This window comes from Anser cygnoides, chromosome 13, assembly GCF_040182565.1.
Source record: "Anser cygnoides isolate HZ-2024a breed goose chromosome 13, Taihu_goose_T2T_genome, whole genome shotgun sequence".
NCBI lineage: Eukaryota > Metazoa > Chordata > Aves > Anseriformes > Anatidae > Anser > Anser cygnoides.
Window position 1 is genome coordinate 14,651,796 of NC_089885.1, and position 22,775 is coordinate 14,674,570.

General features: G+C 44.3%; 1 long non-coding RNA gene across 2 annotated transcripts; it reads left to right on the top strand.

Annotated features, from left to right (window-relative positions):
* Nucleotides 1–331: 331 nt before the first annotated feature.
* On the top strand, nt 332–12,018 carry LOC106037464 (uncharacterized). 2 transcript variants are annotated; one of them, XR_001208049.3, is made up of 4 exons: nt 332–824; nt 2,190–2,485; nt 6,654–6,756; nt 8,565–12,018. It is a non-coding gene; the product is annotated as an uncharacterized lncRNA (long non-coding RNA). The 2 variants fall into 2 exon arrangements; XR_001208048.3 differs by having other exon boundaries at nt 6,654–12,018.
* The last annotated feature ends 10,757 nt before the right edge of the window (nt 12,019–22,775 follow it).

Here is a 22,775-nt window from a genome sequence, read left to right on the forward strand (position 1 = left end):
TTAGGAATATAAATGAGGACAACGATTAGCCAAATGAAGTGAACATCCAGATAACCTTCTTTTGTAGGAAGGGCCCTTTTATGTGTCTACGGCAGACCAGACCTTTTTCATCTTAGAGGCACTGGGAAGAGGAAGTGCAGATGAGGGCTGTCGCATGCTGGTCCAAACCTCCAGCGGCTGGCAGGAAAGGAGTCAGTCAGCCCCTTAGCACCAGCTGGAGGAAGTTCTGTGCTGCAGGTAGTGATTTGTGGGAGAGTAGAGGTGGGCCAGCTGGGAGAAATAAGTTGGTTGCTGGCAGGGGGAGGGAGAGGTATAAATAAGGCTGCATTAGCAGAAAAGCCTTCTAGAGAGGCAGTGTTGCTGTTTGGGGGTATTGGTTGTAAGAAGCTGTGGCTCAATCTGTTATGAACTTGGCTGAGCCAAACCATTTTTTGCCCTCTCCTCTGGAATCTTTTATAGTGGTTGTTCTTAAAGGGCTGAGAAGGTCCTTGGCAATTAAAGGCTCTCATCTTGAAGATGATAGTGGAGTGGTTGTAGTCTCTGGACTCTGTGGCACCCCCTCCTAGTGTTGCTATTCCTTATGAGAAAAGCAGGCTGTTCGACCGGTGTGATGGAGCTACCCAAGTAGAGCTGAACGTGGATGGGATAAGCTGCCTCTTATGGGAAAGGATGCTGGGCCTGATTCTCTGCTGTCTCACAACCTTTTGTGGGTGAAAAAGGGATATGAAATACTAAGTCACTGATTCCTGCTGGGGCAGAGGAACAGCAGTATACAGTGCCCAGAGGAAAGCTTAGGTGGGAGCTACAGTTCTTCTGTACAGATGGTGAGTGCTGTGGGGAATGGGACCACCATCGTTTCAGGCAGTATGATGTGAGTATGGCAAAGATGATGAATCCTCCAAGGTGGAAGGAGCAGCTGCTGTAGAGATGATCAGAAAATGCAGTGTTTTGTGAGTTTTGCATGAGCTGTGTGAGAGTTCTGTTCTTGTGGCTGCCAGAAAGGACAGGATAAACAGGGCAGCCCAGGGTGTTTTAGTGTGTGCAGCTGTGTCCTGGCCCACATCAGAGAGGTCTGAAATGGAGAGAGAGAGAGAGAGAAAACAAGTGGTGGAATTGAAGAAGGTGGCAGCACTGACACAGGAATGAGCTGGTGTGTGAGCTGCTGGCGTGTCCCAGATGGCCTGGAAGAAAGGAACGGAGACATGTGGTGTGCAAAAAATAAAACATTAAAAAAGAAGAAAACTCCTTCCTAGACCTGCCAGGGCTAGGGGTCCTGTCCCGCGGATCCTTTACATCCAGAATTCACCGTGGCATTCCCAGACCTACGTCTGGTCCCTTTTCTTCCTCATCAGTATCGTCCCCCTCCCCCTCCTTTCCTTTGTCAGGCAACTCGTTAACACTTATTAGCAAGCATCTTCAAAAGGCCAGGAGGCGGGGGTGAGGGGGTGGAAGGATGGGAGGGGAGCTGAGATGGCTAAAGGAAATGATTAGGAGATTCCTTTTCCTTTCTGCCTATTCAAGCTTTAATGACCAGCCCTTGCTCTGTCTGTGCCCTGCATTGTTCCAGCCCTACTCCAGGATGGCAGCATCCCTGCTACCCTGGCACTGATCCACTTGGACATCTGGGACACTGCGAGTGCCCACAGCACCTAAACACTTCTCATTGCTGGGTCTGTCTTCCTGCTGCACTTGGCGCTGGTGTCAGTACTGTGCCAGCACTGGTTTGCTACCCTGTTTTCATGTTGGTGCCATCAGTGCTGGGCTATCTTGCTCGGTCTGCCTTTCTGTGATCCTGCCTTGAGACTGATCTCTAGTTACATCTAAACATGGCTTGTGAATTCTGGGTGTCCAGCGTCAACAACTAAGAATCTGCTAAGCAGCAAATGGGTTGTTTTTGTGGCTAGAATTGTGTTTGCTCGAGGTGAAGGAAGGATGGCTGAATAAAGGAGACATAACTTGGCCCGGAGCTTTCTGTTTCTGCCTTGCAGTTCCAGTGTCTCCAGTTGCAACGCGTGTACTGTGGTTTCCACTTCAGCTACTTATCTAGAGCTGAGTCCTAATCCTGTCCAAGCTGATGGCAGAGCTCCCGCTGGCACTGGGAGGAGCAGGCTGGATCAGTGGAGACTGTTGTGGGCAGTTCTGTTTTGGAACATGGGTTATATTTATGTTTTGTTTGTTCTGTCCATCAGGGTCTTCAGGCTGGTGTTTCTTCACCCTTTCCAAGCCATGGTACCAGAATTACAGATCCTGGGCTGTTTTCTGGGCATTAGTGAACTCCCATAGAAGGATTTTTCTGTCAGAAAACTCCTGTAGCCTGGTGATGACAACCCACTCCTGCTCTTCTCCTACCTGACAAAGAATTGAGAAGTTTTCAGAAGCTGTTCGAGCTTTGTGTCCACCAAGGACTCTAAGCGTGAAATGCCAGTGCACGTGGTCTTTCCATGAAGCTCTTGCCTTTCCTGCAGGAACAGCAGCTTGGCAGCAGGTGAGCTGGATGCCGCCCCTCCCAGCAGCAGGTGCCAGGGGAGGCAGGTGAAAGGAGATCTGTGCAAGGTTCCTGCCTCACAGAGGGAGGGAAGAGGCTTCATTGATTTCCTGCTCTTTCTCAGTGCTCCTTAACCTCAGGCTGTACTGTAATTTCTGTAAATTCAGTACAAAGCCGTGATCCAAGGAATGGATGATAAGAGACAGCCTTGAAACGAGAAGAGCTTTATTTGAATACCAGTGTAGGTCCTGGGCTAGAGATAATAGGTCTAGGGTGCTTCCTGAAGACAGATGGGGCCCTGAAAGGCAAATCTGGCTGGCCTTAGCACCTCGGGCCTTGCTATAGACGTGTTATCTGTGATGGGCTTCTCCTGGATCTCCTCTTCCTGAAATATTAGCATAGACATGTATTTGCAAGAGACTGTGGCCACTTACCAGTAACCTGGAAAGAGGTTTTGACAGGGCTTGATTGTACAGAGAACAAGTGTGATTTTTTTTTAAATAGTTTTTTTTCTCCATAAGCTGGTACTCTGTGAGGGCCTCTAGCTTACTCCCTTGGGATGTGAGGATGTGAATTCTTTGAAGCAGTTGCTCTGTTTAGTGTGGAGAGAAACAGAGGCTTGCTAAAATCAGGGGATGTTTTACTACTGAGTTCAAGCTGTTGTGGTTTGGAGCAGCAAAGCAGAATTTGCCCAGGTAGTTCGGTGACTTTTGTGTCAGCATTAAAGATGAGCAAAAATCCGTAAAGGGAGGGAAATGGAGTCAGTTATTTAGCTTCTTCTGGCTTTTAGTTTGTAGAACAAACCTTGGGTAATGTAGAGGAAAATCAGATTGAAGAGGCACTGGTGGCTGGCTGAAGCACTTCTGCTCATACCCAGGCTATGCAGAGCCTCCTCAGAGCTGCGCTTCTTGGTTCACAACAGTTTGTACAAGGTTTCTTCTTTCAACAACTTGTTATTACAGTGTCTGCTGAGGGTGTGAGAGAATCTCCTCTGTGTTGCTAGCTGAGACTGCAATTAAAAAAAAAGGGACAGGGAAAAAGTGGATTTTGAGATTAATACTGGAAAATTGGAACTACACATGGAAAAAAAAGAGTTGGTGAGCTGGAAAAAATAGACAAATATTATTTTTTTTAGTGTTTTTTCAGTGTTTGGTCTTTATCTGTTACTTCTTCCATGCCGCATTTTGGAAAGTATTTGGCAAATGTATAAAAGCAATCTGTAGGATACTTTGTAGTCAGATGCCATAACCTAGATTAACTTGACTGCCTTTACAGAAATAGCCACTAAAGAAATATACTGATTTATGTGTCAGTTTGAAACTTGTTTGGGGGAACTGTTACAACTGTATAATAAAAAAAATATTTAGGACAGAGTGCAGAAGTTTTATAGCTTTTTAGTGTGAAAAGAGGGGGTACATTTCAATTATGTATTTTATTAACACAGCTTTTTTAGCTCTATAAAATGGTAACAATGTTAAAATCCCCTCCTGGGAAATAATGGCACATATGCCACTGAGAGATAGTATTTGAGGATGTTATGAAATGCTGGTGGAGTTAACCAGTTGTTAATCAGTTGTTCATTTGCAGCTGAGTGCTGCTCCATCAGAAACTGAAGATAATTAGATGCTAATTTTGACTTGCAAGCAGTTTTGTTGTGAACTTAGTGTCTAACAAGATATGTAAGGAATTATTACTGTGATAAAATCAGGTCAACTCAAATCAAACTTTCATCTGCTGGTGGGTCACCAGTGGGTTGGTGCTGAGGTACGTGGGGCCTGAGCAAGCAGGACTGGCTGATGGTGGGTACAGATTGCTCCTGGCCAGCATCCTTGCTGCCCTGATGGTGCTGGCATCGCTGAAGAGCGCTCTCTTGAGACAAGGCTTCTGGGGAGCCTTCGTAAGGAGATGATGAGGATCTGGTGCCCCAGTGCCTGTTTCTGATGGGCTGGAGGCACCCCTGTAGCTGGTGGGATCTGGGCCTGCTCATTGCTTCTTGGCTTGCAGGGCTAGGAGCATGTCCCTGCTGGGACCTGGCTACAGCTGGCAGTTGCTGCTGGCTCTGCATGCATCTTGTTCTTGGTGAGTCCCTTCTGTGGGTGCTGGAGTGAGGCAGCTGCTATGCCCAGAGCCACTGATGCCCCTGCGGTGGCTGAGCCCAGTTGCACCCTGTCCTTAAGGCTCTGGGGCCAGGGTGTTCCTGGCCAGCCCCACATTGCCAGCAGTCCTGCACCAACAGTGCTGTGCTTGTGGTCCCCAAGGGCACTGAGGTGGGAAGACCATGAGGAGGGCCATGCTTGAAGGCAGCTCTAGCTGCGTCCTGCCTGGCCCCCAATTAGCAGAGCATCCATGAGGACAATAGCCCAGCCACTGAGGCAACCCAGGGATGCCTGAGCATCAGCATTTCTGTGCCATGCTGTGTGGGGCACTCAGGAAATGCTGGGAGCACCAGGGCCTGCTAGAAAGATGCTTCGGGGCTCTTTCTGACAGGACATCTTCAGAAGTGAACATGGTGCCACAGGGCTTGCTGTCAAGCTTACTGGGCGCTGACTGCAGGTCACAAAGCCACCCACAGCTAGCCTGTCCCAGTTTATCACAGTCCTGTTTTCTGCTGTTCTTGGCAGAGGCATCTGGTGTTGTCTCCTTGCCTTTTTTCACAAGGCATGAACCCCACACTGTGCCTTGCAGCTGCACTGACTAGCTTGTCATCTTCCAGTAACTGCTTGTTTTCCCCCAGTGGAAGAGAAAGTGTTTTGGTAATCCCAACGAATGAAGGGGCTTTCTTAATTAAAGTAATAATCTGAAAGTTGTCATTGATAAGAGTGTAAACAAGCTGATTGCAGTGGGCGCTTGAATAGCTCTAATGAGCACGTGTGGGTATTAAATTAACCATGGTTCACAAGCCATGCATGGCTGTACAGTTATTTAGAAATAACCAATTTTCCCTGGTGCTCGACCCTGCCTACCACCCCAAAAACCTTGTCTTTCTACAGCATTGCACAACAGAAAGGAATCTGCTTCTCTCGCAAGTCTCTTGGGCTTTACAGTAAATTTTTGCTTTTAAGGGAGCTGGTGAGGCAGCCTGTGCTGTTGGCATTTTTCCCTTAGATGAAGTGCTACCCAGTGGGTGGAGCATGGGTGTTCAGCATCAACCTGTCCTTGCTGTTGGGTTGTCCCAAGGTCCTCAGAGGTGGCTCTTCACTGCTGGACGTGGTGGAGAGCCCTGTCTGTGAAATGGGAGAACAATGGCTCTTGCAAGGCTGTCGTGCTGTTAACGAGCTCCTTGGAGGAAGAGCCCTACAGAAGTGCAAATGATCTTCTTATTTGCTGTTAATTATTGATATATTTATTCATTGCAATAAGCAGAGTGGAAACAGTAGGGTTATGGTAGACTCAGCTGATCTGTAAGTGAGTGGAAGTACAGTGGGTTCTTGTGGTGGTCACAAGAAGGAGCTTCTGGACCTGCAGCTCTCATCTGTTTATGCTGGTGGGCATCTGAACGAGTTTTGCCTCTCCAGGGCCAGGAACATCTCCATGATTTTATTGAAAGAGTCTTGTGTGTGTACCATCCATCTTTTGGAGTGGAAACAAAATATTAAACTTATTCGGACTGGCCTTCTTGGGTCATCCTGTATATAGCTTAAAATGGTGAAGGAGGATACAACTGCAGGGTGCAGTTTGGCTTCTAGAGATTAAAGTACAGCTTTTTCCCTGATCCAGAGGAACGCAAAGTTTGTGTGCTGCTGTATACTGGAGGCAGTTTGACCTGATCTCCCATTTGAATACCAACTTGTTCTCCTTTGCTGTCTGTTCAAATTATTATACTATGACATGGAAAATCAGCCTCCTGCTAACTACTGTTTCACTACAAATAGTCTCCTTTCATTTTGAGTGCGCTGAGATTTGGCAGAGAATTAAGGTGGAGGGGAGATGCTGGATCTGTGACATTACCAAAGACAGCTATAGGTCTTTGTTTCATGATGCAAGTCAGTTTAAACAAAAAAGAAATGTCCTACTTATTGAATGTCCCCTGCCCCCAACTTGTCACCACTACGTGTGGTTTTTTTTCCTGTTGGGATAACAAGTAGTGGCTTTAGGAAACTGCTACAGCTTGCTGCGTGTATATCCCTCTACATCTTCCATTCATACATCTGCTATGTTATTATCACAGGTGTTCTGGGTCTGCACAGTCATCAGACAAATGAATAACCAGTGTAACCTTGGTTTTGAAGATTTTTGTGTTTACCAAGATGTCATCTTTTTATCTGCAAAAAGTAAGGGAGGAGGTTTCTGAGCGGGCTGTTTCCTTCCTCTTTCTGAAGCTGGCACTGTCTGATGTGGTGTGTGTTTGCATATCTCATGTCCATCCCCTTTCACCTGTCAGCTGGGATCATATATCCATGCCCTGGTGAGTGAGCTGTGGGATGGCAGTCACTGTGCTCTGGGACAGTCTTGCTTCCAGCTCAGGCATCTTGGAAACACAGATCTGCAGCACTTTGCTCTGCTGGGTCTTCTCTCTCTCTCTCTTTTTTTTTGTTTTGAAGTCCATGTAAGTACAAGAACTGTCTTCAGGCCCACACAGGATCAGACAGGTTTTTCTTATGAGGTCAGCAGTGTGAAGATAGATGTGAAACTCTGCACTTTTCTTGTCTGCCTTGACAAAGACAGCTCCATGAAAAAGTGTTGCACTCCCCGGAAGTAGATGTGAAGAAGGGCAAAAGAAAAGGGATTTGTCCAATCTTTTCCAGTAAATCATTGGAAGAGTTGGATAAGTCTTCATCCCTGAGCCCTTGCGTTTTCTGTTCAGTACTGTTAAGTGAAGTAGCTGGAATGTGTGAAGAAAGAAGCTTGACCCCATGTCAGAGCTGATACAGGCCAGAAGTATCCCTGTTTTTTCTCTGACAGAGTTAATGGTTCCTCATTCCCTGGGCTGGCTGCTTGCCTAAGCAGCTCTGTGGTGCTACGGCGTGGTCCCGCTCTTCCTCAGAGGCTTGGTGCTAAATAATTCTGTCTTGAAAGGAGAAAACAAAACTAGTAGGGATGTTTCAGCAGAGAAGTGTGCTGTGCTTGCATTGGAAGTCCCAGTTGGAATTTCTACACCTGCGTGTGATCTGTCTGGATCACTTCCCTTTCCTAACAAAGGAAAGGCAACATTGCCCTGCTGCTTGTGAAGCACTCTCCTGGCAGCCCCATGCCTGTTCAATTTGCGCAAGTCCAAACTAGCTATAGGAAGAGAGGTGTGTGCTAAGCTTGCTGCTCACTACCCTGTGCTGAGGGCAAGCTCTGGATCTCCAGCAACTGTGGAGAACTACAACCTTCGGGCATATTTCTTCTGTGACACAGACCAAGGCTTACTGAAGATTCCTAGTTTCAAGGTTTAGCAGGAGCTGCCATTTCACACTACCAGCCAGGAGTCTGCATATATGCAATATAATTAACACCAGAAATGCTGACTCCTGAGGCTATAGGGTTAAACAAATGTGTCCCCATTAAACTTGAATAATAAGAGGTTAACTCATTAGGAAAAGAGCACTCTTGATGTGCTTAATGGAGGAAGAGAACGTTAACTCTTACAGTTCCTTGCCAACACTCACATTAATTTAACTTTCCTTTGAGTGTTTTTTTTTCTATAGAATACTTTACAAAACCCCCCAAATGATCTCCTGTGTGTTTTGTATGAATCATCTTTGATTTCCTGATTATTGATCTGCTTGTCTCCTTTAGGGTCTTTAAAAATGTCTTGCTGTATTGATGGTTATTTGTATTTTTAAAAATAACATGCAATGCAGAACTCCTGCAGAGCAAAGGTAAATCCTGAAAACTGCTCATTTGAATGTCCAGTAGCAAAAACTTGCATGCCTGTGTCTTTCCTGTTTTATTCTCGCATTCCTTGAAAAAATATAATGAGGAAAGACTTGGAGGTCCTAAGTCATAAGCAAATGGTCTGCAAATTAACATTTTTCATCAGTGATTTTTTTAATTATAAAAGCGCACACAAAAAAAATTAAAGACCTAATACTTGCCATTCCAAAACCAGTTAATTTCTAACAGGTGTACCTTGCTCATAAACCTCTGCTTGCAGTTATTTTGGGCCAAAGGACTTACTGGATGTGCTTGTCCCTGGCTGGTCATAGAGTTCAAGGCTCACTGACACTCATCACTGTATCACTGTAGAATGGATTTACCTGGGTTCAGCAAAAGATGCCAAATTCCGAGGAAAACAGATGCTGTATACAAAAGTGAATACAGCCAAGGCAGAAGCTTGCAAGTTTAACAGTTCTCTGTGACTCTGGCATTAGCGAACCCTATGCTTGTGGCTGCAGGATGCCTTTGGTGTTTCCCAAATGCTGATCTCTACAGAAGAGAGCATGCATTCTTGCATGAAAATACAAATCTGGTGGGGCTGATTACTCTTTACTGTGGACAGTGATGGAAGTAAGTACATTTAATCTCCTACAGCCATTTTGTCCTGCTCTTCATTGCCAAGCACTGCTGTACGCATTTGGGTGCTGTTGCCCAGCAGAAGCATTTCTGGGAAGTGGGAGATGTAGCCCTCATGTCTGGGAGATTCTACTGGAGAAACTGTTTTCAGGCATCCTCAAGTGTAGGAGTTCTTTTAAATGGGGTGAATCCGGGTCCTTTGGAACTTCTCACACTATGAAGACAACAACCCTATTGCAGGTCATGCTTCTGCCACAGAATGATTAAGCTTTTGCTCAGTATGGTATATGATTACACTATTAATTTTTGCAGTTTGGTCCAATCAAGGAGAAAAACTATTATATATACAGTTTTTCTAGAACTTGAGAATTTTTGCTGAGATTACTCCTTGAAAGAACAAAACAGATTTAACCAAATGATCAATTTTTAGTAAGGTGAGAGCAGAGATCATCAGATTCCTCCGTAAACAAATAGGATAAGTAAACAAATAGCGAAAGCTTTCTGCATTTTTACTTGCATTCTGGGTCCTCCACAGCAAACATTTGGACATCTTTGGCCATGCACTCTTTAGACTTGCTAGTTCTTAAAAATAAATAAATCTAGGGCGGTTTTTAAGTTGAAGGCCTGTGGGGGGAGAAGGAGAACCCCAGCTATCCTTGACATTTGATGAATCACTCTAGAAATGAGATTTGCTTATGGAACAGCTACATGTTTGAAGCAGCTTTAGCTGGGAACAGCTCCAGTCGTGAGTGGAAAAGACCAAGAGTAGCCTCAGACTACATCATAATGTTTTTCAAGGCAGAAATAATTTATAATGCATGCAGCTGTGGAAGCTCAGCAGAATCAATTATGGAACATTTTATTTTGTGGATCACCTGAGAATAACCTATCTTCCCGAAGCCTGTGGAGAAGAGATACAAGAAGTCTGGTAAACGCTTTCAAGCAAGGATGTTTCCAACAGCAAATAGTAAACCAGTGATGTCAGCCAAAGACAGGAAATCAACATTTTGGCTCGTGCATCCTACATGGCTGTGCCTCTTTCCTGTATGTGGGAGCGTGCATGTATCTGGAACCTTATAAATAATCACACCAATGTGTTCTGTGTGCTGTAGAGGCTGTCTTAGAGCGACTGGCTTCTGGGATGTGTAGGTGCTTAGCATAAACACTTGCATGTTCTTCAGAAAACTAAAGAACCTGTTTTCAGTGATGTCCCACAAAATGAGTCTGGAAATCCAAGCTGTTCCATATGCTGCAGCAAGGTGGAGGAAATAGCACCTTTTTTTAAAAGTAACATTTTTGTTGAGTTTACTGTCTGTTATATGGGCAAATTAATCTCCACATTTTTGTCAGGTGTTTCATACAAGACTTCTGTTGCAGCAGCTGAATCATTTAGATTTTTGTCTTTATTTTTATTGGCCTGGTTTCCACTTTAACAAATTCACAGCTTGTGAGCTATTGCTGGAAGATTCAAATGTGCAAACCATTAAGGAAGCTCTAAGCAAGCCATTCTTTCAGTTTGTGTCCTGTCTTTGCTACTAATAGTGTGTAACATCTGACAATGGTGATGCCTGGAGCACCAGCTCCTGTTGAGACCCATTGCAGTAGGTGCCGTGCAGGTGGGAGGGGGAATTCCTGCCTTCTGGGGTCTTGAGTGGGAATGAAGTGAGATGGGCTGGGGGAAATCACCATGGAGGGGAAAGAGAAGAAGTGACTTGGTCACACAGCAGATCAGAGACAGAACAGGGAGTAGAATTAGGTCTCTGATAGGATATTTAGTTGCATCTAAACTCATTTTTCATAGTGCCTTGAGGCAGACTAGGTGACTACTTACAGTACTTTTTTGTCCCATTTTATTATGAGCCCGTGGATGGAATTAGCTGGTATCTGCTAATTGGTGAGTGCAGACAAGGACAAGTCCCAGTCAGGCTCACCTCAGCTTTCCTCGTGTAAACTTAATGCTGACCATGACTCTTCCTTGTTTCCGCTGTCCACTCAGATGTGGTGCCAATCTTGATCAACTTGGTAGGTTTGAAAACTGAGTTCCATTAATTTCATCATAGAGACAAGCCCCCTGGCCATGCAAGTTTGCAGGAAGAGTCACAGAAAATAGGCTTGGATAACTACCTGCATTTCTCTGGAGTCATTGAAATCATACCCATTAATTCATAACCTGAAAATACAAATGTAAAGATGATAGATATGGTAAAAGAATTTGAGCTACTGTTTAACAGAATGCCATGATGAAACTGCTGTAAGTGGAAACGCTGAGTTCTTGATATGAAACAGTCTCTTCTAAAGATCCAACACATTAATAATGATAAACAGATCTTCCACTGGATATTGATTTAAGGGGAAAAAAAGATGGATTAATACAGGCATTCATCTTCACCGTCAATTTAATATCAAGATAATTTTATTTGATAGTTCAATGTAATAAACTCCCCTTTTCCTTAATACATATTTGGGAAAAGCAGGCAATATTGTAATACAGTAATTAGCCATATTTGCCTTTACTATGTGTGAATAAGATTAATATACTAGAGTGTTCAACCTAATTGATCTATTATGTGATAGGGACTTGCAACCAGACTGCAAATTACAGTTTAACCCCCCAAAGGGCTAGACTTGTTTAGAAAATGTGCGAGTCTTTAAGAGATAAAATTAATAGAACTGACGTTGACCTAAATATTCAGTGTTATTAATTGTATCAGTGGATTGTGCTGCTTTTATGTGCAACTAGGAAGGCAATGTGTTTAGAAAGAAGCAGGTTTATGACAGCAGTGGGAAAGGTGGCTAACAGAAAACATGACAATTATTGCAAACCAGGTTTCCTGGTTAAAAAAGTGATTGTCACAGGCCCTTAAAATTGCTATTCCATGTGGTTGTGATTAAACAAATCATCCGTGCAGTGTGTTTGGAACATAATGGCTCTGTGGGAAAAAAAATGTAAATCAGGTTTTTGTATTAATGAAAACGGTTTAATATGGTTTTAATGACCCATTTTTCAGTCTTCACCAGAAAGTAATTACCAGTTAGATAGTTAGTGCTCTGGGCTTTGTTCTGGCTCTCAGAACTCCTTCAGCCAGTCACCCGGGGGAGTCCTGCCATGCTTTGCGGGCAGCCCTGGGCTAGTGACCCAGCAGCAACCGGGCCCTTCTCCGCAGCTCCCCGCTTCATGGTGCGTGGGGACAAGTGGGTCTGTGCCTCTAGGCCGTTTATTGCTGATTAGACCACAGTAAACCCATACAGAGACAGCAGCTGCCCTTGAAAACAAAACCAGGGAGACCTGGATATACCTGTACTTATCGGTGGAGAAGGTCTGAATGTCTGGGCATGGTGGCAGGGCGGGGAGCAGTGCACCGAGTGCGGGTGACTTGGCTCCCAGGGAAGGTGCAGCCCAAAGGCATACCGTTAACAGGGACAGCCGGCAGGTTCAAACAGCCCAAATTCGCTCATCTCCAGCAGAAATGAGGGAGGAGCAGAAACGCCAGTCGCTGGGGAAACAGACCAAGACTCAGGATTTGAGTGCACTTGCCCACCCAACCTAGTAAACCCTGTTGGCTTCCTGCTCTTGTGTAAAGGAGCAAATTTTGAATTTAAATAACAGGTTTTTGCACCTTTTTAATTCTTGGAAAAGGCTACCAGCCAGTGGCATTCATTCAGAATAGGGAATTACTGGATTAGTTTTTGCTGCAATGCTGTGCTTGTGTTCACCCTCTAAGAAGGACGCTACAGCAGGTGCAGAGCAACTGTGAGAGCACGTAAAACACTGGTAGACACCTTTGGATCAAACAAGCTAAGGTTCTGTAGGATGCTCATAGTTTGCACCTACTTACATAGGAGCAGATATTTCATAATAGAATGCTTTTTGGTCTTGTGAAGGAAGGCATAATGCAGCCCAGTTCCATGAGGTAGGAATATACAGACTCAAAAAGGTACATCTTTCACATCAGGGGTGCTTAACTCTGGAATCCTTTGCTGAGGAATATGGTGAATTCATTGCCATTCAAAATTCCAGTATCAAGGCAGAATGTTTTCATCTATAGACCCACTTGCAGAGGCTCAGGATATGCCCATCCCGTTGCTGTTGGATTTAGGGCAAGAGGGGTTTGGAGAAGTCCTTTGTGCTGCCTTTAGAGTGAGGGCTGGGCCACCATGGTGGTCACTGGTTCCATGTGAGCATTCAGAGCTTGTCTTTCTGGACCTTCTGATGGAAAGAGGGCGAATTCTACCTCACAGTCATGTGGACACAAAGATAATGAAGCTTAAGGTCCAGGTGAAATACACAAGTTGCAAACTCTCCACTTTCTGGATGTTGTGCTGGATTGGGGGATTTTTGTGTGCTTGTCTCTTCCTTGGAAGCAAAGGCAGGAACCTTCCAGGTGTCAGCTCTGCCACTCCCAGTAAGAACTGGTAGGTTCGCCCTGGATGTTTACTGCCTAGTACCCCACCTGAAGTAGTTCCTGCAGTTGAAAAGCTGAATGGGTGGGCATAGGCATAGCTCTGTGCAACAGCAGCTGCTTTGCCTGCAGGCCGGGGTGGTGAGACATCACAGCAGCCACGCAGCAGGGGAGAACCTGCAGAAGCTGTGCAAGTTGTTGCTGTGGCTGGCTGGACAGGAGGCATTGAAGCTGGCTGTTAGCCTGTGAGGCAGCTGTAATACTGGGCTCTCGTAAATGCCTGGGAAAAGATGAATTTTGGCTTGATGTCCCTAGTCCTTCCATCCACTGGTGTGTGTCCGTCCATCCATGTGTGTGTGAGACCAGTCAATATACAGGTGTGAGACTATTCAATGTTCCTAATACTGTTGAGAAATAAAGTAGATTGAGGGCAGTGGGTGAGAACGGAAGGAGATTTTGAGGGAGGGAAGGATCCTTCGGACTTTATTTATCCATTGTAAAGAAACATATGAAAGTAAACAGAAATCGATTTTCTAAAAACTCCTCCCAGGTCACCTGTAAGGGAAATAATGTGACACAACTCAATGCCATGCACTGCAGATTTTATCAAGCACATAAAGGAACCTAGCGCTTTATTTTTATTTTTGAAGTGGAAGTGGTTCACAAGGTATACCGGGGAGATGATTCAGTGCTTACAGCTGTGACATGTCACAGTCTCGTAAGCTCAAAGACGACTGTCTTTATTGTGTTTTCCTTTTCATCTTCCAAACTTTGAGCCCTTGTGTTCCTATCATTTTCCCTTTCCAATGTGAAATAAGGAGCATATTCTAAACAATGAATGGTGTTCTTTTGATAGATGCTGTAATAAAGAAACACTGACTTGGAGAACAGCAGATCATAGCTGTCCACAAAGAAGTACAGAGAGGTGCTAATCCTTTTGGCATGGCACTGTAGCCATCGCTCCTGCTGGCTGATGGAAAGCCAACAATTATGTTTCTCTTCTAATGTAACAGGGACAAAGGAGCTTCCCTTAGCAGCCCATCTCTGTCCTAATTTATGTTGCAGCTTTATAGGGAAGGGAGCAAAAGTCATTTTAGGAGCTATTGAAGGATGGCTTCCTCTTTTATAGCTCTTGTATGTTTTTGGCAAGTGAGGTAGAATACGTTTGTGGGGCACATCAATGGCAGCGGCCTGCAAAGGGTTCGGGAAGGGCCTAATCACCTCCTCAGTGGTAGCACAGCTCCAAACAGGGAAGGTAGCAGGCACCGAACCAACGGAGGGCTGCTCTGCACGTGGGACTGCAGGGACAGCAGGGGTGTCCTCTGCAGAAAGAGCCAGGTTAGGTAGCTGGCGCCCAGGGTCTGTGGGGCTGCACGTTGGCTTGTGCTTTGTGGCAGGCTCTTCCTGAGGCAAGTCTGTTCCCCGCTGCTGCAACGGCCTTGGGGGATAGTGTCCCAGGGGGCTGGTCGCCGTGTTGCTGAGCAAAGGCTCTGGGGACAGTTGCCCTCGCTCAGGCAGACAGGTCGCTGCGACTCATAAAGGGCTCGGTGCCCCGCCTCACCCCGGGAGCTGCTGTGTGGGTCCTATTTAGAAGTGCTTTGTGATTTGGATGTTTTTTTTTCTGCTTCAAACAGGATGACTTTTGCTGTTCTGTTGTGTGTTGAATGAGATGGCAGCTCCCTGCTGAACGCTGTGATGGGGGCCTTAAGACGTGTAACATCTGGGAGGCAGAAGTTATTAAAGGAAATTTTGTGGGGATCTTTCATATGGCTAGTAAGAATTCACGGTCAGATCCAAGCTGACTGACCCTGACTGGACATCAGTACTGCTGGGTGGGTGGAAGCCCACAAGGGACAGAAAATTCAGCATGGGTAGAATTTTTTTAATTTATTTTTTTCCTATGTGTGGCTCAGGGTGAAGCAAGGACATGGCAGCAAACAGCCTTTGATGTAACACAGCAGGGATGAGGGGCTGGGGCCCAGAGGTGGCACAGTGCTGTCCTGAGCACGTAAAGGGTGAAGAAGTCCTGCCAGTGCCCAACTGGAGTGTGTTGCTTGACACTGGGTTGGCCTGAGATGGGAGGCTTATTATGATTGTAACAGAACAGTTAAGAGTCGACTCCTGTGTATTATTATTACAATGTGTGCTATGTTTTTTAACTATGAAAAATTCTCATCTTGTTCTTCCTAAGGGATCTCTGGGCTTCCAGAAAGATTTTGGGACTCTCCCTGTGCCAATGTCTCATGTTAGGGAGGGAAGTACTCCGGTCAAGGGTTGCCGTTTTGCTATTGAGTGTAGCAGTATTTAGTGCGTAATGGCCCCCGTTTCTGACTGAAACCTCTCACGGCTTTACTGCACCACGAGGAAAAAGTAAGGAGACTGGCCAGAAAAAAAGCCCCAGGAATTTTGATTTTTCTAGCAGACAGAGCTGCATAGAGTCCCCCATCCCGTAAAGACTGGCGTGCATTGGAGTATTTCCATAGCCAGTGGGTGACTGAGCGTAAAGTACATGGTGAGCCTCTGCACAACGAGGGTTTAACTCCTCCATGACCTGCCAGCTAGCGCTGTGCTTGGTTCATGGACAAACCAACAGCTGCTGTAACCAGTGCGATGTCCAGCCACATTAAAGCAAAAAACATGGTTTTCTTGGGGGCGGTTGCTCCTACTGGCAGTGCTGTGCTCTTGTCTCCCTGACATGCCAACTGCTTGATTTGCTGGGCCTACGAGATTTTGTCAAAGACACCTAAAATGAACGTGCTAATGCCTGAGGATGGTTGGTAGATGTATTTCTAGGCTCTCAGTCTGAAAACCTCAATTGACTTTTCCATTCCATTCTCCTCCCAATCACAGTGACACTTTCCTCTCAGGAGGCTGCAATCAACCTTTTATTTGCCACGTTAAATTCGGCTTTGTCGGTCTCTGACATCTATCCCTCTGTTAGGCTGTTTGTCTCATCTCTGTGCTTGATGGCCAGATGGTTGGGATAAGCTCTGTGTTTGCAAGACTCGGGGAAACCAAAAGGCAGGGTTCTTAATTATTGGCTGGACAGTACTTGATTTATCTTCTTCCTGTCATTGTGATCATTTTATCTGTTTCTAATGCCTGCTTTCTTTAAAAACAAATGTTGGGGGAGGGTCAGGCTCTGAGCTAGAACCCAGTGCTGTGGCTTCATGGGACTGGTGCACATTCCTAGGCTGAGGACTCCTCTCACAGCTAGTGGTCTCAGGGGTCCTGCCTGTGCCAGGTTCAACGTGCTCCGTTCTGCCTGTGCTCCCTTGAACGTGGTGTGGGAAAAGCAAGGAGTGAGTCGCTGTGGGCAGTGATGTGCAGAGCCTGGGGAGGGTGGAGGTTTGGTAAGCTCACAGGGAGTGTCTGTTCTTAATCAATGTGAAGATTTTTACAAATAGGCTTTTTGGAGCTGGGAGATGGTCTGGGGAGATGGGGATCTCCTGCAAGCAAAGCCCTGTGTCTTCCTGAGGAGGCCTGCTCAGCTGCTGCCTTAGAGGAACTCAGGGAGTTCTGGAGCAGCTGTGTGGGAGGAGAAGAGGGATTTGTGGTTGAGCTTCTGGGAATTAAAGAGTTGAAATTGTGCCAGCCAGAAATGAGATTCCTTTAAAACTAGGGTGAAATCCAAGCCCTACTGCAGTCACTGACGAATTTGTTTTGGACTTCATTAACATGAAGACTTCATCCCATTGCTGTGGGGAAGGACTTGGAGGTATGTCCACTGCAGCGTTTGCTGCTGCTGCTCTGTAGTGTGAGCACCTTTATAGAAAAAATGTGTCACAGCTGCAGTGCCAGAGCACTCAAACTTGTATGCGCATATTCAGACAACACAGGAAAAGCCTGGGGGTGGGGGGTGTTTGTAGGGTTAAACTCCCTACACTCCCTTTTGTAGTCGGGAGAGAGTGTGCTAAGAAATGGACCATTCCCTGGCTTTAAATGTGGCTTTTTCTCTGGAGAGAAGAATCTTTCATCTCCCCAGGATGGTGTGACCTGCCTGATCTGTTGGTGCAGTGGATGGTATTATAAATACTTCTCACCCATACAGGGAAATCAAATAACAATTAAAAGGAACCAAGTAAAAGACATGAATCAGTTCTAGTGGAATAACAAGCATTGCACAAATCTCTGTATGGGTTTGAAACGTGACTGTGCACACACAGGTAAATTGATTTAAATGCTTTTTTTTTTTTCTTTTGGCTGTAATGTATGATTTTTAATTATTAATTGGGTACTCTGGTCAGGAGATGGTGCTGTAAATATGTCCAGTTGTCTTTTACACTTCTCTAAGCATCCCTAGTGCTATGTGGTATTGAACTCTGAAAGCAGATTGCCCTGAAGATCTGTTTTGCTGTGAGATATGCGTTCTGCAGCTGTGAGAAAAGGAATGAATTACATGGTTGAGGAGCTGTCAGGCAGTTTTTGTACCTCAGATGTGGTCTCCTGGCAATTTGGTATCACCTGACCTTCCCTATCAGTGCGGGTATGTCCCATCCTTTGCCCTCACCCTGCAAAGGATGTGCTGTTTGGGCAAAAAACAGGCAACTGGTATCAAGCCTCAAGCACCAAGTCATTGTGCCAACTGAAACAGAGCTATAGCAAAACTCCTTTGAGCCATGTTAGCTCCTGCTGACCTTAGCAGGAATATCTTGTCTTGTATGCTTGAGGTGGCTTGGAGCATACCCAGTCAGGAGGGCTGTCTGCAGACATGTCTTCACAAAGCTTTTTGTCTCGAATCTGAGACCTAAATAGAGAATTTAATAGTCTTGGATCTGGTGTGCCCACACAATGATTTCTGGAGGATTGCTAGAGAGATAACAAACCATTAATGGGCTGCTCTTCATTGTCTGTAATTTATAAGGTCTTTATTTAATAAATGTCTTTTTTGTATGTTCTTAACAGTAAAAATTATTCAATTTAAGTGTCTGGAGAGAAAAGCTCCAAAAGAAACCGCAGCTGACTGGCAATGCATATGTGACGGTATATATACATATGCTAATGGACCACTGCCAGGCCATGTAGTATTTCTGCTTTATAACGCCAAGAAAGAGATAACAGTATTGGGGTAAAGTACCCTGTTTCAATATTTTCATGTGGCAAAAGCTGGTCATGGTCAGGTCCTGGCTCTTGCTCTCTGGCTGTATAACTTCACCTTGGCTGAATTGGCCTAGTGCTGTATCTGGCAGCCTGATGAGTGGGAAACCCATCCTGGTTTAGCAGCCTGACCAGCTTACAGCATGAGGGGGATGCTTGTGTGGTGGGTGATATCGCTCTGAATGTGAAAACCTGTTTCTTGCTGGCTTGGTCCATGGAGCTGGTAGTGGAGTGCCCTCTGGCAGCAGTGCTGGATTTCGGGTTTTGGTGGCAAGTTTGTAAGCGTTGCTGTCTTAACTTGTGCCTTCTGCAGAAGGGATCCTTTGCTCAGCAGTTCTGATGGAGCCTTTTTGCAAATGCATAGTTAATGACTAGAGTGGAAAATACTTTAAATTCTTTTTGATAACTTCAAAAATGTTTTCAGTAGCAGCTGAGTTGTCAGAAAATATTTACATAAGTGCATCTGTGAACCTTGCTACAATATCTTAAGATCTGCAGCAGCTTTGTCACTTCCTTACAAATAGCTGTGAGCGATCTATTATGTAAAAAGGATCAGTTTAATTTACAGGAAGCCTTACATTTTTCTCCAAGTACTATGTTTAGTTTACCTTTTTTTTTTTAAAAAAAAAAAAAGACTGACTTTTTGTAATGCTTCTCTACAGAAGTCTGAATGTTTTGTAGGGAGCTGTAATACCTTTTATTAGGCTGGCTGACCAGGGGAGGGAGAAGAGACGTGAACAATCCTTGTAGAGGTGAGTTGTTCTCAAAGCCTGCCTTTGGCACTCCTGACCTAACACCAAGGTGATGCTGGCAATGGGTTAACTCAAAGCTGAAACTTCTTCTATGGATGAGCTCTGGGGTGATAACAGAATCAGCAATGCCTGGAGGAGCGCTCTTTTCACCCGCTGTGGAGCTTGGTGGAAGCCTTTGGGGCTGGCGATGGTTGCTCTTGCTCAGCACCTGGTGCAGGCAGTTCTGGCTGCTCCGCTGCAAAGAGCAACAACCTGGCGAGTTCCTGCTAACCTCAGGGCAGCTTTTGGAGGGATATTATTTCATCCAGAAAGCTCTAGGTCTTTGTGCAGTGGCTTTTGAAAGAAGAGGCAGCATCTTTATTCAAAGGCCTGACATTCATGCCAGCTTAATGCTGTTTTCTAAAACTGCTGTTACTGCTTGAAGTATGTGTGTGTTTTGATTCTGAAACAAATGGCTGACGTTAATGTAAATTGGCTATTTACATTAGCTAAGCTGACTTTTAATCTCTTCCCGGCTCTTTTAACTTGAGAGATAAAGCTGTCCCTGGGTTGAATTGGACGGAAACAACAAAATTGTCTGAAACTTGCATCTTACATTGTTCTGAATGCAAGTTTTATATAGACCCTAACCACTCGATATCTTTAATTGTGTTATGTAAATTTGACCTAGCCAAGTTGCAAAGGTTCCCTGAACAAGGAGAGGCTTGTTGGCATATGTCCTTAATCATCCGAAAACAATTGGGGACATTTCCTGAGGTTGCTTTGTTCTTCTCCACTGTAATGTGTATTGTGTGTGGTCACGTTCTCTAAGTGTGTGAAGCCTTGCTCACACTGTGGGAATTTCTTCTTTCTCTATCTCCACTGCTGATGTAACCAGCTACTCAGACATATTTCTCCCTTAAGTGTAAAGCTAGAGACAATGATAATAATGGGACCAATTATTTTTTCCTAGTATAGTGTCCCAGATCTGACTTCTCCTGAGAGAATACAATGTTTTTCTCTTTTTATATTATTTTTCCTCCCAAACACTAGATGATAAATTAACAAGGAGAAGATTGAGAGATGAGTGATCTTTCTCTCAAACTTAGTAGTATTGAAAGAATTACATGTTGCTATCCAGAAAATAACTAAAATAACACAGAAGGAAAGGTAGACTTTGAGCTGCTCCAGCATTCCCAGGAGAAAATGAATGTATTGGCAGAAATTTCTGTTAATCTTCACGTGTACTTTCATTCAGCAGAGGATTAAGATTATTATATGGGGATGCTGATACTGCACAGGAGTTTGCATAGGAAGAGTGAGTTTTCCAGAACTACTCTCTAGAGTTAGTTGAAATTTCTCAGAAAAATGTTTGCTAGTCTTTGAAGATGTTTAACAAGAAAATGTTCTATTCTTTAAAAAGGTGAAAACAAACTTATATTTTTTGTTGGTGGTGGTGATTTAAAAAAAAAAATTTAAAGGCTTGTCCAAATAAAAATTCTGCAAATTTAATTTTATTGAGGTAGCGATTGAAAATATTTGTTTTAGGGTTTCTTGCTGAAAAGCTAGAAAGCTGTCAGAACGGATAAAGTTGAAATGTTAGACATTACCAGAAAAATTTTCCTGTACAGCTTCAGTAATCCAACATAGCTTTACCCTTCCCCAATTTGCCAAATCAGGTGTCTAGCACTATTATGTAACCCTATCTACTTTTTCTTCGTAAAAACAGAGGAAGTAAATTTGCCTTTTCAAGACTGAAAGTCTGTAGAAATAAATGGAACTCAGTGATTTAAAACTCAGTGATTGTAGCTGGGCTGGGAGAATGGCTTAATGCCACCAGTGAAAATAATGGTCCACTTGCGTGCACTTTCAAAATATTCAATGTAATCTCAGTTTCTGATATTGTTTTGTTTGACTCTTACTCCCCTAGGTCCCAAGAGCTGCAGTGGGAGGCACTTCCCAGTCTCTGCTCCAGAGGGAGGAATGAAAATCAGTTCTCTTAAGAGTTGAATTCAGAGTTTTCTCAAACATGTTTAGCTTTTTGCTCTGATTGCTATGGTGACCTCCAGGTTAAAGTAGTAGTAGTCTGGTCTGCTGGGAGAACCCTACACCCTCCTCCTATACTTCTGACCTTTTATGACTAGTTCTCTTCAAACAGGGCCAAAAACAAAGCTCTGATCACATATTGAGAACAAATCAAATTTGATTGCTGTCTTATGAAGGTAAAGCTCACTGTATGGGAGTAGAATTCAGTCTGTATTTTCTTTAAAATCACTGGAAGAATTTGCTGCAATTCAGGCAACTCTTGGATTGTGAGAGGCTGTTTTCCAGCCGAGTAGACCCATCCAGTTTGGCAAGATTGTATTGCTCTCCCCTGTCTGAAAGTATCTGAACTTCATTACGAGTTTTCATTCTCTTCGTCCTGTACAAACTTCACGGTTCCCCAGGGTATAGCTTCCTGTCCAGCCTTCTTGCTGTGCAAATGTCATCTTCCACCTCAGCTTTTCTATTAGGCCCAGGGTTAACTCTTCTAAGGTTGTAGTTTCATGGTGTACTTTTTCTCAGCTGCTCTACATCAGTGAATTTGCTCTCAGATTATTCTTAGGCTTAGAAAGCCTAATATAGTTCTGGGCACTTCCAAAGAGCTTGTATCCCTCCTCTGTTTTAAGTCCTATTTTTTCTCTAATTTTCTAAGATAAGAAAACATTTTCAAGATTCCTGAAATGTTGACTTGGGTTCAGATATTAATTGGACAAATGTTTAGGTAGCTTCTTAAGTGTGTGATTTCACAGCTTATTTTATACTGTGAGATGAAGTGGGAATTTGAATTTACTCGCTGGGATAGTTGTTAAGATATATATTTTTTTGAGGTACGCAGCTTGCGCTGCCTTGTTTTTTTCAGAAAGTTTTGATCAACTGAGTTCTTAGTGTTAGGCTCTTGGGCAACATAATAGCTGCTCTTAGTCTATTCCCAGTGGTTGTAATATTTTTTTTTCTAAGTTGTGACCAGCTGTGAATCATAATACTGCTGCTGCTTATACTTGCATGTAATATTTTTTTACATGCCTGTTTAAAGATAGATGTCAGTGCTCTCTGAATTTGAATATGTAAGTAATTTGCTTTTAGTAGGCCAGTCCTTTGACTCATCTTTCTCTTTAGCAAAGCCTTTTTTGGTACTCTCATTTCTTGGTGCAGTAAATGCTGTCCCAGTTCTTGGTGCACCACCAGCGTTTGTACTTGTACTCAGTGGCCAGATCACCTCTGAGCTCTCTTGCCTGAAGTAACTTTTCAAATAGTAACACAGAAGCAGAAGCCTTTGTATTCCCTCTTGGGGGCTGTCCCAAGGCACCCAGTTGCATTGTAGTCCGTTGTTCTTTACAATTCAGCCTTTCATTTGGACTCTTGGAGAGGGATTCTTCCCTCATTTGGCAATGATTACATGGCAATACACAATTAAACTTGGACTCATGGAATGTAAATTATCAACAAGAACTTTCAAGTACTTGCATCCTTACTTCCCATGTACTACGCAGCTCAGACCAGGACTGCTCTGCTCTCCTTTCTCCTTAAGTTGCTCTCTCTTTCTCCTTAAGTTGCTGTTGTCTGCCCTTTGTATCTTCTTTC